Source organism: Dermacentor silvarum, chromosome 4 (assembly GCF_013339745.2).
Source record: "Dermacentor silvarum isolate Dsil-2018 chromosome 4, BIME_Dsil_1.4, whole genome shotgun sequence".
Classification (NCBI taxonomy): domain Eukaryota; kingdom Metazoa; phylum Arthropoda; class Arachnida; order Ixodida; family Ixodidae; genus Dermacentor; species Dermacentor silvarum.
The window spans coordinates 219421865-219436423 of NC_051157.2; the positions used below are offsets into that span (position 1 = coordinate 219421865).

General features: G+C 56.7%; 2 non-coding genes across 2 annotated transcripts; both read left to right on the top strand.

Moving 5' to 3' along the window:
- The first annotated feature begins 9570 nt into the window (after positions 1–9570).
- On the top strand, positions 9571–11385 carry LOC119451200 (small subunit ribosomal RNA). The gene has a single exon (XR_005191727.1). It is a non-coding gene; the product is annotated as a small subunit ribosomal RNA (ribosomal RNA).
- Positions 11386–13071: 1686 nt separating this feature from the next.
- LOC119451058 (5.8S ribosomal RNA) lies at positions 13072–13224 on the top strand. Its single transcript, XR_005191630.1, has one exon. It is a non-coding gene; the product is annotated as a 5.8S ribosomal RNA (ribosomal RNA).
- Positions 13225–14559: the final 1335 nt, after the last annotated feature.

Sequence of the window (14559 nt, forward strand, 5' to 3'; positions counted from 1 at the left end):
AAGCAAAAATGAGGAATTTCTTTCGGCGCTAACTGCCGCCGGCGGTCACGAGTACGGCCCATGGAGGTCTGGGTACTTATCGCTGCTATTGTATAGAGGTATGCAACCCCGGCCGACATCGTACCACTTTTCAATTTGCGGTGTCCGGGTGCGTTTTGTGCGATTCACGCACTGCGGCGACGTCGGGAATTGCGCCGACGAGTACGCGACCGCTCGCAGAGACAAAGTCCGAAAGCTCGTCAGCCGGGGCGGCGCGCGCAAGCGACGTTCAGCGCAACTTTTCCGTGGAAATACCGAAAGCGGCTCGCACGTTTGCCTTGTATCGGTGAGCTGGGGCACCGTGGTGCACGCGAGAGGGTGGAAAGACGGCTTGAAAGCAAAAATGAGGAATTTCTTTCGGCGCTAACTGCCACCGGCGGCCACGAGTACGGCCCCATGGAGGTCTGGGTACTTATCGCTGCTATTGTATAGAGGTATGCAACCCCGGCCGACATCGTACCACTTTTCAATTTAGCGGTGTCCGGGTGCGTTTTGTGCGATTCACGCACTGCGGCGACGTCGGGAATTGCGCCGACGAGTACGCGACCGCTCGCAGAGACAAAGTCCGAAAGCTCGTCAGCCGGGGCGGCGCGCGCAAGCGACGTTCAGCGCAACTTTTCCGTGGAAATACCGAAAGCGGCTCGCACGTTTGCCTTGTATCGGTGAGCTGGGGCACCGTGGTGCACGCGAGAGGTGGAAAGACGGCTTGAAAAGCAAAAATGAGGAATTTCTTTCGGCGCTAACTGCCGACCGGCGGCCACGAGTACGGCCCCATGGAGGTCTGGGTACTTATCGCTGCTATTATATAGAGGTATGCGGCCCCGGCCGACATCGTACCACTTTTCAATTTGTGGTGTCCGGGTGCGTTTTGTGCGATTCACGCACTGCGGCGACGTCGGGAATTGCGCCGACGAGTACGCGACCGCTCGCAGAGACAAAGTCCGAAAGCTCGTCAGCCGGGGCGGCGCGCGCAAGCGACGTTCAGCGCAACTTTTCCGTGGAAATACCGAAAGCGGCTCGCACGTTTGCCTTGTATCGGTGAGCTGGGGCACCGTGGTGCACGCGAGAGGCAGAAACACGGCTTGAAAAGCAAAAATGAGGAATTTCTTTCGGCGCTAACTGCCGCCGGCGGCCACGAGTACGGCCCCATGGAGGTCTGGGTACTTATCGCTGCTATTATATAGAGGTATGCGGCCCCGGCCGACATCGTACCACTGTTCAATTTGTGGTGTCCGGGTGCGTTTTGTGCGATTCACGCACTGCGGCGACGTCGGGAATTGCGCCGACGAGTACGCGACCGCTCGCAGAGACAAAGTCCGAAAGCTCGTCAGCCGGGGCGGCGCGCGCAAGCGACGTTCAGCGCAACTTTTCCGTGGAAATACCGAAAGCGGCTCGCACGTTTGCCTTGTATCGGTGAGCTGGGGCACCGTGGTGCACGCGAGAGGCAGAAAACACGGCTTGAAAAGCAAAAATGAGGAATTTCTTTCGGCGCTAACTGCCGCCGGCGGCCACGAGTACGGCCCCATGGAGGTCTGGGTACTTATCGCTGCTATTATATAGAGGTATGCGGCCCCGGCCGACATCGTACCACTTTTCAATTTGTGGTGTCCGGGTGCGTTTTGTGCGATTCACGCACTGCGGCGACGTCGGGAATTGCGCCGACGAGTACGCGACCGCTCGCAGAGACAAAGTCCGAAAGCTCGTCAGCCGGGGCGGCGCGCGCAAGCGACGTTCAGCGCAACTTTTCCGTGGAAATACCGAAAGCGGCTCGCACGTTTGCCTTGTATCGGTGAGCTGGGGCACCGTGGTGCACGCGAGAGGCAGAAACACGGCTTGAAAAGCAAAAATGAGGAATTTCTTTCGGCGCTAACTGCCGCCGGCGGCCACGAGTACGGCCCCATGGAGGTCTGGGTACTTATCGCTGCTATTATATAGAGGTATGCGGCCCCGGCCGACATCGTACCACTTTTCAATTTGTGGTGTCCGGGTGCGTTTTGTGCGATTCACGCACTGCGGCGACGTCGGGAATTGCGCCGACGAGTACGTGACCGCTCGCAGAGACAAAGTCCGAAAGCTCGTCAGCCGGGGCGGCGCGCGCAAGCGACGTTCAGCGCAACTTTTCCGTGGAAATACCGAAAGCGGCTCGCACGTTTGCCTTGTATCGGTGAGCTGGGGCACCGTGGTGCACGCGAGAGGCAGAAACACGGCTTGAAAAGCAAAAATGAGGAATTTCTTTCGGCGCTAACTGCCGCCGGCGGCCACGAGTACGGCCCCATGGAGGTCTGGGTACTTATCGCTGCTATTATATAGAGGTATGCAGGCCCCGGCCGACATCGTACCACTTTTCAATTTGTGGTGTCCGGGTGCGTTTTGTGCGATTGACGCACTGCGGCGACGTCGGGAATTGCGCCGACGAGTACGCGACCGCTCGCAGAGACAAAGTCCGAAAGCTCGTCAGCCGGGGCGGCGCGCGCAAGCGACGTTCAGCGCAACTTTTCCGTGGTGTAAGGAACGAAGCGACTGCGCGTCCGCCGGTAGCGGTTTATTGAACCGACTGCTCAAAGATGGCGCTAGCGCGAGCCTTTTTTTTCACGCGTTCTCCCCTCTTCGTCGTCTTCAGTTTTCATCACACTCCCGCGGCCGCGCTGCACGTGTGCGCCTCCAGGAGGTAAAGCCGCTGTATGGGACGTCGCACTTGCTGGCCGTTCGATAGTAGTATCAGGAAGGACCGCGCAATACCGTCTCTTCCTTGAAACGCCTTAACGACGCGGCCCATCTTCCATGCCATAGGCGGAGTGTTTATGTCCTCGACGACGACAAGATCGTCGGGCTTTAAGTTCGATGACGGCACAGGCTTGCTGTGGTGAGCAGAGCGCAGGAAAAGAAGGTATTCCTTCTTCCACTGCTTCCAAAGCCTGCGAAGCAGCTGTTCCCGATGCCGAGCTCGTCGTCGAAGGTCAGGCGCGTCAGCAATAAGAGCGGGGTTTTCTTGTTCTGTTGGCAAAGTGACGAGACGCTTGCCGACTAAGAAGTGTGAGGGCGTCAAAACTTCTGCGGATGTGACGTCATCCTCCAAGTAGGTGAGCGGACGGCAGTTAACTGCCGCCTCAACTTCAGCAAGCACGGTGAGTAGCTCGTTGTAGCTCAAGCTGCTCCGTCCCAGGCAACGCTTCAGTGCATCCTTAATTGTGCGGATTACACGCTCCCAGAAGCCTCCCCACCACGGCGCACATTCAGCAATAAAGCGCCATTGGATTCGGTGAGAGCTGGCATAGTCTTGAACGTTGTCTTTGACAGGGGAGCACAAATGCTTGGCGCTGCAGCGGAATGTTTTCGCGTTGTCAGAGTGCACGATAGCAGGAATTCCACGTCGTGCTGCAAAGCGTCTGAAGGCTAGCAAAAATGCTTGCGCTGTCATATCTGTGGTGAGCTCCAGGTGTACTGCCCTCGTCACAGCACAAGAAAAAACAACGATGTACACTTTTACAGTGGATGGTAATTCAGCACGACAATAGAGTGGCCCGCAGAAGTCAATTCCCACCACTTCAAACGGTGTTGCTTCACTAATTCTTTCCCTTGGCAAGGGTGCTACAGGGGCAGCTTCGGGAAGTAGGCGCCGTCGGCGGCATGCTAAGCACGCTTTCAGAACGCGCTTCACTGTGCGACGCCCCTTGAGGATCCAAAAGCGTTCCCGAAGGTCCAGGAGGGTGAGCTGAACTCCTCCATGTAGGAGCCTTACGTGTGTTGCATCAACCAAGAGGTCGGTGAACCGGTGATCTGAAGGAAGCAAGATCGGATGCTTCAATTCCTCTCGGTCGTTAAGCTGCTGCAGTCGGCCTCCTACACGAAGTAGTCTGTCACGGTCGAGAAACGGCTGTAGCGTCAGCACACTGGAGGTGTTGGGAACTCGTTGTTCTTCCTCCAAGGCCTTGACTTCGATTGCGAATGCGGAGTGTTGGACATGCCTCAACCAATACATCTCCGCCTGGTGCAACTCTGACGCCGTAAGTGGTCCGGTACAAGATGGCATGTTCTGCGAAGCGTTCCGACGAAACCGCATGATCCAAGCCGTTACTCGCAGTAATCGGGAGAGGCGTCCAAAGCTTGCAACCTCAAGCAATGGCTCGTGTGGGGGCGACGAGAGTACCACTACTGCGGTGGGGCAAGCGGATATCTCTTCACTGGTCTCGCTAGAAAGGGCCTCCGGTGAAGGAGCAGAACAAATATTCGCAGGCCATTGCAAATGGGGCTGTGACAACCACGTAGGACCGGTCCACCAGCAAAACTTGCGCGTCAATAACTGGGCTGCTACTCCACGCGTGAGCAAATCTGCTGGGTTGTCGGTGCCTGCACAGTGCCTCCAAGAATACCCCGAAGTCAAGCGTTGGATTTCGAGAACACGGTTTCTCACGAAAGTCTCCCAACGTCTCGCGTCAGCAGCAATCCAGTGTAGGGCTATCGATGAGTCGCTCCAAAACACGCCCTGACAGCTGGATGTCTCTGGAATTCCTCGGAGGTAGTTCCAAAGCCTGGCAGCCAACAGGCACGCAAGCAGCTCTAGGCGTGGCAGCGAGGTAGTCTTCAGCGGTGCGACCCTGCACTTGCTCATGAGCAGCTGAACCTTAACTGTTCCTCCTCTGATCTCGTAGCGCATGTAGACGGCTACGCCGTATGCCAGTGGGCTTGCATCGCAGAACAGGTGAAGTTCAAACGGTGAAATCTGTCGCGGATTGTGACAGATGACGCAGCGTGGAATTCGCAGCGAGGAGAGCGTTGGTAGTTCGGATGTCCAGCCTTCCCACTGTTTCTCGACGTCTTCCGGTAATGGCTCATCCCACGGTGAGTTCCTACGCCACAGCTGCTGGAACAATAATTTCGCTCGAATGATGAACGGAGCCATAAGACCTAAAGGATCATAGATTCTTGCGAATGACTGCAGAATGGTGCGTTTCGTGGCTGAGTGCGCAGCGACATACTCGGAAACGGCTTTGGTGGTAAGCACGATATCGTCAGCTTCGCGGTCCCATACTAAGCCAAGCAGCTTTGTTGTTGCTTTGGCTTCTCCAATGGTGTCGAGAGAAGTGTTGTCCTTCAGGAATTGATGGCAAAGAACGCTGGAGTTGGAGCACCACTTTCTCAACTCCATACTTGCATCTGCTAAGATGGCTAATGCAGCACGGTAGATTTCGAGGGCCTCTTCTTCAGTGGAAGCTCCTATGACGAGGTCGTCCACGTAGAATGATGTCTTTAGGCGTGTAGCTATTATTGGCTGAGCCCTTTTCCACATTTCGAAGTGATGCTGCAAAGTAGCAGATAGAAGGAAAGGGCTAGACGACGCTCCGAAGGGCACACGAGTCATTCGCCATTCGACGATGGAAGGTATTTTCCCCTCGTCGCCGGGCAGTCGGTCAACCCATAGAAAGCGGAGAGCGTCGCGGTCTTCAGGTCGGATTGAAATTTGAAGGAAAGCCTTCCGGATGTCCGCTGTCAGGATAATTGGGTTCATCCTGAACTGTACAAGCAGTTGCAAGAGCTCGGCACCAAGTTTCACCCCTTTGTCCAAGATATCGTTGAGCGATGACTCGCCCCGTTCATGGGAAGAGGCGTCAAACACTACGCGTATCTTCGTAGTGATAGCTTCCCGACGGATGACTGCATGGTGCGGAAGGTAGTAAACCGTCGCTTCGGGTTCTCGAGAGGTGTCGACACGTTCGGCGTGACCTTCTTTGAAGTACTCACTGATGGTGCGGTCATACTCCTGGAGTAGCTCCTGTTGTCCGTCGAAGCGCTGAAGCTGGCGTCTGAGCCGGTTTTCGGCGACACTTCGATTGGTGCTAGTCAGTCTTCCCTGGTGCCTTATCATCAGAGGAACCACGTAACGTCCAGCTTCCTTGTGCACGTACTGTGTGAACTGAGTCATTGCCGTTTGGTCACAAACTCCAGCGGTATCCTGAGGGTCGGTTATCCCTATTGCATCGAGTCGCCACATCTCCGTCGGGTCAGCAATGTCAGGTTCGGCTTGCCCATTCCGCTCACACGCAAGGAATAGGGCAGATGCGCTGCAGTTCCAATTAGGCAAGGCATTGGCGGGCCTTACTGGGTAGACGCCTTGCACTAGCCAACCGAAGACCGTCTCAACCGCGCATAGATCGCTGCGTAGACGTTCTATTCTTCCGGTCACTATGCGCCAATAGCAATCTGATCCTATAAGGACACTGATTGTCGGTATCGGCCGATCGCCCAGTCGATTATCATCTGCGACAAACATCTTGCGTTCACGCAACTGTGCGAGGAGATCTGGTCCGATGGCTGGAGTCTTCACGGTGCAGACTTCCGGTACCTCCAACGCATCTACGGTGACGCTACGTGAGTCGAACCGACTATGAAGTTCGAGCTTGACACTTCGACAGCTGTAAGGGCGGGAACACTTAGAAGTGCCAAACGTCCAGAGAGAGAGGTCTTCTGTCCCGAGGGAAGGCAGGTCGAGCCTTTTGGACAGGTCGCGTCGAATAAAGGTTCTCTGGCTGCCGGTGTCAAGCAGTAGTCGAACTAACACGGAATTGTGTTTTCCGGACGCCCAAACTGTGGCCGTTTGCATCAAGACAGGTGCAGACATATCACTACTAGCTGGAGCACTTGTCACTGGCGGCTTGACACTTTTCGTTGGATCATGGTGGACAAGTGGATCCCTGCTCTCCGGAGACGGGTAGTTGCGATCTTGGTTCCATATGGCGCAAAGTACGGAAAGGTGACGTTTCGAGCATAACTTGCACTTGATCCACGCGGCGTTGCGGCACATTCGTGCTACATGGCCCTCTCTGCCACATTTAAAACAACAGTTCTTTCCAGCAAGCCGGCGTCTGATCTCGTGGGCTGACAAAGTGGCGTGGCAGTCCTTTATGGTGTGGTCACGGTCATCACACAGTACACAGCAGGGATGCTCGTTCGATGCTGATCCTGCGGCCAAGGCTAATGCTGACGGTACCGGCGGTGGTAGACAAGGTCGGCACCGCCCTTGTCCCGCGGAGGTAGTTTTCGGTAGGCACCTTGAACGGGAGGCGTGGCTCTCTTCTCTGCTCTCGACTTGCACCTGCAGGAACTTCATGACCTTTCTCACCTCCTCTTGCCGCGACCTCGGAGTAGCCCCGTCATCGGGCTCAGGAGTAGCCCCGTCATCGGGCTCAGTCTCCTTCATGCGTTGACGGTAGAGAATAGCGATATCTTCGGGAAGCGATCGCATAAGAACGCGATGAAGGATGACCGCGTATTCTGACGCTGGAACGCCGAGGCTGTCGAGGCAGCTTGTACGAAAGTGCACCTCTTCGTAGAGTTCCCGCAGCTGCGATACTTGAGAAGAGCGATCAATGGGCGCAATGGCAAGTAAACAGTCGATGTGGTCGTCAACGAGGGCGGTATGACGGCCGAACCTCTCTTGGAGCAATTTCACTGCTACAGCGTAGTTCGCTTCCGCCAGACGCACACCTTCGATTGCACGCTTCGCTGTTCCGGTTAAGTATGATCTTAAGTACGAAAATTTCTCGATGTCGGACAGCTCGCGGTTGTTATGGATCGTGGCCTCGAAATGTTCCCAGAAGCCCTGCCACTCGCGAAGTTCACCGGAGAAAACGGGTACCTGTAGTTTCGGTAGGGCAACTCGGTGTAACGGTGCTCGGGAACTTGCTTGAGTGGAGACGCCTTGGGTGGCGGTGTCGCTCAGAACGCTCTGTGTGGCGCTGTCTCCGGCTCTTGCAGCAGAATTCAGAATGAAGCGGACCCGGCTCATGGTGTTGCGGATCTTGTCGTGGTACTCCAGAGCGACGGTGGCTTCCGCCTCATACTCGTCACCATCGTCCATGAGGTCGGCAATCATCTCGTTGAGCGCTGCTAGTGCCGAGTCCTTGTCCTGCAGGTCATCCAGAATAACTTGCAGGTCGGATGGCGAAGGATGCTCGGCTTGTAGCGCTTCGGTAGCGGACGAGATGAGCCTTGTAGCAGCGGCTCGAAGTACGCCTCTGCTGCGTCGCAGTCGATCCATCGTCGGTGCAGGACGCCAGTCGTCTCCCGGGTTTCACGGCACCATAAATGTAAGGAACGAAGCGACTGCGCGTCCGCCGGTAGCGGTTTATTGAACCGACTGCTCAAAGATGGCGCTAGCGCGAGCCTTTTTTTTCACGCGTTCTCTCCTCTTCGTCGTCTTCAGTTTTCATCACTGGGGCACCGTGGTGCACGCGAGAGGTGGAAAGACGGCTTGAAAAGCAAAAATGAGGAATTTCTTTCGGCGCTAACTGCCACCGGCGGCCACGAGTACGGCCCCATGGAGGTCTGGGTACTTATCGCTGCTATTGTATAGAGGTATGCAACCCCGGCCGACATCGTACCACTTTTCAATTAGCGGTGTCCGGGTGCGTTTTGTGCGATTCACGCACTGCGGCGACGTCGGGAATTGCGCCGACGAGTACGCGACCGCTCGCAGAGACAAAGTCCGAAAGCTCGTCAGCCGGGGCGGCGCGCGCAAGCGACGTTCAGCGCAACTTTTCCGTGGAAATACCGAAAGCGGCTCGCACGTTTGCCTTGTATCGGTGAGCTGGGGCACCGTGGTGCACGCGAGAGGTGGAAATACGCCGACGAGTACGCAAGCCACCGTCCAAAACAACGGTCATGGAGCACAGCACCGTGCGTGGCACAACGTTTGCAGAGAAAGTGCGGCAGCGGAAAGCTCGTTCGCCGTGAAAGTCAGCACAGGATGCGCGGTGGTTCAGGCACGTGAATATTCGCGAAGCCGTACTCGCCGCTGGCGAAACATTGACGATCACGACCCTCTTGCGCGGTGTTGGTTTTCACGACTTCGGCCCTGTGCAGCCGACGTAAACTTTCAAAGTTCGTCAAGGTGCGGCACGATTTCCGCCAAATCCCCGTCGAAAATGCCACGAGTACGGCCCCATGGAGGTCTGGGTACTTATCGCTGCTATTATATGGGGGTTGGAGTGCAGTCGCCCCCCGAGTGCGTGCGACCTGGGTGTCTGATATGCGGCGGGCTCCGTGCCCGTCAAGCGTGTCCCCGGAGCCTCTCCCGTGGATCCCTCGGCAATCGTCTGCAGCCTCATCCGCTTGATGCGTTAGGGGCTGGTTGTCGGACGACGCCGTATCCACGATATCGAGGTGTGTTCCGCATCGTCCTCGGACGAGTCAAATAAGAAAGCGCCGAAGGCGCGGGCGTGACCCGTCGCTTGGCGGCTTTGCCGTCTCGGCTACGTTGCAAGCGCCGATCGGTCCACCAGTGCTGCGGGCTGATGGCAAATCCCGCAAGCCGTGACCGAGTCGACGCAACGAATCTATCGAGAGTGTGCGTGCTTCTTGCCGCGTGGCGATACCCAGCCCTGCGGGGAGGGCGCCGTAGCGAGCTCGAACGCCGTCATCTCGGACTGTGCAAAGAGGTGGGCTTTGCAAAAACGAAGCGTGCTGAGGCGCCTGAAGGTGGCCTCGGCGTCGCAACAACGGCGTCCGGCATGGCTGGACGCGCAGTTGAACGATTACCTGGTTGATCCTGCCAGTAATCATATGCTTGTCTCAAAGATTAAGCCATGCATGTCTAAGTACATGCCGAAATAAGGCGAAACCGCGAATGGCTCATTAAATCAGTTATGGTTCCTTAGATCGTTTCTTCCTACTTGGATAACTGTGGCAATTCTAGAGCTAATACATGCAGTGAGCCTGAAGCCCTTTGGGCGACGGGTGCTTTTATTAGACCAAGATCGATCGGGTTTCGGCCCGTATTGTGTGGTGACTCTGGATAACTTTGTGCTGATCGCATGGCCACGAGCCGGCGACGTTTCTTTCAAGTGTCTGCCTTATCAACTTTCGATGGTAGGTTACTTGCTTACCATGGTTGTTACGGGTAACGGAGAATCAGGGTTCGATTCCGGAGAGGGAGCCTGAGAAACGGCTACCACATCCAAGGAAGGCAGCAGGCGCGCAAATTACCCACTCCCGGCACGGGGAGGTAGTGACGAAAAATAACAATACGGGACTCTTTTGAGGCCCCGTAATTGAAATGAGTACACTCTAAATCCTTTAACGAGGATCAATTGGAGGGCAAGTCTGGTGCCAGCAGCCGCGGTAATTCCAGCTCCAATAGCGTATACTAAAGCTGCTGCGGTTAAAAAGCTCGTAGTTGGATCTCAGTTCCAGACGAGTAGTGCATCTACCCGATGCGACGGCTCGGACTGAACATCATGCCGGTCCTTTCTTGGTGCACTTCATTGTGTGCCTCGAGAAGGCCGGTGCTTTTACTTTGAAAAAATTAGAGTGCTCAACGCAGGCGAGTCGCCTGAATAAACTTGCATGGAATAATAGAACAAGACCTCGTTTCTGTTCTGTTGGTTTTTGGAATACGAGGTAATGATTAAGAGGGACAGACGGGGGCATTCGTATTGCGGCGCTAGAGGTGAAATTCTTGGACCGTCGCAAGACGAACTACTGCGAAAGCATTTGCCAAGAATGTTTTCTTTGATCAAGAACGAAAGTCAGAGGTTCGAAGGCGATCAGATACCGCCCTAGTTCTGACCATAAACGATGCCAACCAGCGATCCGCCTGAGTTACTCAAATGACTCGGCGGGCAGCTTCCGGGAAACCAAAGTATTTGGGTTCCGGGGGAAGTATGGTTGCAAAGCTGAAACTTAAAGGAATTGACGGAAGGGCACCACCAGGAGTGGAGCCTGCGGCTTAATTTGACTCAACACGGGAAAACTTACCCGGCCCGGACACTGGGAGGATTGACAGATTGAGAGCTCTTTCTTGATTCGGTGGATGGTGGTGCATGGCCGTTCTTAGTTGGTGGAGCGATTTGTCTGGTTAATTCCGATAACGAACGAGACTCTAGCCTATTAAATAGGTGCGGGGTTCCCAGCACCTTACAACCTTCTTAGAGGGACAAGCGGCTCCTAGCCGCACGAAACAGAGCAATAACAGGTCTGTGATGCCCTTAGATGTCCGGGGCCGCACGCGCGCTACACTGAAGGAAGCAGCGTGTCTTTATCCCTGTCTGAAAAGACTGGGTAACCCGTGGAACTTCTTTCGTGATTGGGATAGGGGCTTGCAATTGTTCCCCTTGAACGAGGAATTCCCAGTAAGCGCGAGTCATAAGCTCGCGTTGATTACGTCCCTGCCCTTTGTACACACCGCCCGTCGCTACTACCGATTGAATGATTTAGTGAGGTCTTCGGACCGATGTCCGGCGCGGCCTTTCGGTTGCGCCGGTCTGTTGGAAAGATGACCAAACTTGATCATTTAGAGGAAGTAAAAGTCGTAACAAGGTTTCCGTAGGTGAACCTGCGGAAGGATCATTACCGGACTGTGAAGGGTGACGATCGTTTCTGCCCCGTGTGGGTGGAGCGGCTCGCTGCGCCCGACGCTTTCCGCCGCTGTCCCCGCTTGGACGCGGGGACGGCTATACCCGAACATGCGCGGGGACTGCCTGAATTCTGAGGGGCGCCCCGTGCCCAATTTGTTGCGCCCAGCGGGCGGCGGCTGCAACCTTGGACGGTTGGCTTGGCCGCGCCCGTGGGTACAAACGGCGTAACGCACTTTCATGGGTGGGCTTTCAGTCCGCCTCGACGCTCATGCGCGGAATGGGAGTAAGACGACCCGACAAAGCTTTGCCCAGTACGAGAGGAACGGTAGAGGTCGGTCAAGGAACTGGCGGTCGAGAGCTAAAGCTGCCTGCCATCCATCATTCATAGTTGGAACTGCGGTGCAAGCGCTCTCCCGTCCTCCGCGGCAAACGCCGCCGAGTCTGAAAAGGCTGGCGGCTGCCGGTCGCTTCCTGCGGCGAGTATGGAGTAACGACCCGACTATGTTGCTGCCCAAGTACTGAAGGAACGGCGCGGCATTCGGTCGGTCATGGAACTGGCGGTACGAGGGTGTGGCTGCCAAGTACAATAGGAACCGTGGCCCATAACGCCCTCCCGTCCTCCGCGGCAAGTGCCACCGAGCCCGACAGGGCCGGAGGCTGCCGGTCGGCTCCTGCTCGTGACGCGCGAGATGTCGAGATCGCGGTTGAATGCGACGACGTTGGCAGGCTATTCGCCCGCCGCCGAGGGAAAGGCGGCGCTGCTGCGAAGTACGAGAGGAAACGCGGCTTTGCTACGTCGGACGCGTTCCGCGGTTAACGGACTTGTGCGCTTTGGGAAGGCGCCGCACGTCGAAAGAGGATTTACGGACAGACGAGGGACTGAAGTCTCGAAACTTGAACGCACTTGCGGCCAGGCTCTTGCTGGCTTCGTCTTCCGCCTCGAGTAGAATTGTTGCGGCTCCGGCGCCGAAAGCTGTCCCTGGCACTGGCCGAGTGGTTTTGGAGAGCCGCGCGAGTACGCGCGCCGGGCTCTTGTCCGTCGTCTCAAGTAGACTGTCGGATCAGCAGCGGGTGTGCTGCGGCAATCCGCCGATGCGAAAGCGTGTTTGTGTGTTAGGGACATTGTGGTCAATTTGAGTACCCTTCTGATGACTAAAAGCGAGACACGTCGATGGGGGCGAGACCCCACCCGTGGCCGTGTCGCCGTGAAAGACTCCACAGCTGCTCGTGCCCCCTCATGGCCTTGCGGCTTTTTTCCAATTTTCGTGGAGCAATGTGAACGTGCACACGTAGCACACGGGTCCGGTGGGTGGTTGGCAGGGAAAACCGGCTTCGAGTGCTCGCAAAAAAGAAAAAGACGTGGTAAGGGGAGCCACGCCCCCGCGGGTGTGTAGCCGTGAGCGGCTCCACTGCATCTTGGTCCTACATCTGATCCTGGTGCATACAGAGTGGAGGCTCACGTGCACACAAAGGCTCGCGGGGTTTAGCTGGAAACGCAACACGCAAGTAGCAGGGTGTGGTGCGCCTATATGCTACCAGCTGTCTGAGACGCGGCTGTCGAAAGAGCGCGCAGACTCGAGGAGCGCGCGCAGAAAGGTGCCCTTCGAAACCACACACAGGGAGACGCCACGTGCCTAAAACCCTGGTTGTACTGTACGGAATTGAACAAACTACTTTTCACGACTCTAAGCGGTGGATCACTCGGTTCTCGGGTCGATGAAGAACGCAGCCAGCTGCGAGACTTGGTGTGAATTGCAGGACACACTGAGCACTGATTCTTTGAACGCACATTGCGGCCTTGGGTCTTCCCTTGGCTTCGTCTGTCTGAGGGTCGGATCACATATCAAGAGAGCCTTCGGCGCACAAGGGAACGTGCGTCCGTCGACTCGTTTTGACCGCGTCGGCATCACGGACAGTACGTTGAGTGCTGAAGCCACGCGCCAGCGGCCTCACGTGAGGGAGACGGTGGCGAACTGAACTGTTGTGCCAAAACTTCGCAGAGACGGAAACGAGGCATTGTACTACTGCAGCGCGGCTAGTGCGCGCCTCCGAAGAGACCGCCGCAGGATGGAGTCGGACACCTGCAGGGAAAGTGCGGTCTGAATCGCGAGGCGCAAACGTCTGTTGCGACAGCAGTAGCGCGCACGTTTGCGAGAGAGTCGGAAGCTTGCGTGCACGGACAAACGCGGGAAGCAAATGCCGGCCGATTCCCGCGCCGTGCGCTAAGCGAGCGTGATCGCACGTTGCGTTGTTTGCCTTCGGAGTACGTCGAGCTCTTGCAAAAAGGTCACTCGTCCGCGTCACCGCACGGGTGCAGGCGCCCTAGTCTGGGTTTCGTCGCAGGAATAGGAATCGGAAAAAATTCTTGCGCGGAACGGGGAGGACAAGGGTGCGCCCCGAAGCGGTAGTGATGCGGTTACGCGAGTGCGCCGTCTGCGAGCGCGAAGAAAACTGCACGACGAAATAGTCGCCGCGAAGCGGAAAATGTCTCCTTCGAAAGCGTGGGTTTGCCCGTTGGCGGGGCTGAAGCGTTCCGTCGTAGTCCGCCGTCGGTCCAAGTGCTTCGCAGTCTCTGCCCCGAAAAGACTGGGCCACTCCAGTTGGGGCAGGGGCGACGCCACACGAGACGATGCCCTCTGCCAGGCTACGAGTCCGTCCTGCGGCGCCCGCTGAAGCGGCGCGCTGCGTGGGCGGCATGCCTCGGCGGTGTTTTGGGCTGCAGACACGGTCGTTTGCCACGCAACTGCTCGTGCGCCGCACGCGCGCAGGCGGTTTGTAAACCGCCTGCCAGCCTCGTCTATAAGTAGCTCCGTGTTGGGCGAAGGACGTGGTAGGGCGTCGCACTCGGTTCGCGCTGGGCTTTCGAACGTGTCGAGTCCTTTCCAGCACGCTGGAATGGGCGAAAGCGATGTATCCGTTTGTCGACCTCAGATCAGGCGAGACAACCCGCTGAATTTAAGCATATCACTAAGCGGAGGAAAAGAAACCAACAGGGATTCCCCGAGTAGCTGCGAGCGAAACGGGACCGAGCCCAGCACCGAATCCCCCGTCCTTGCAGGCGGTCGGGAAATGTGGTGTATGGGAGGCGACGTTCTCGGGTGTTTGCGACGGTGCAAGTCCCCCTGACAGGGGCTTGTCCCAGAGTGGGTGCCAGGCCCGTCTCCGCCGT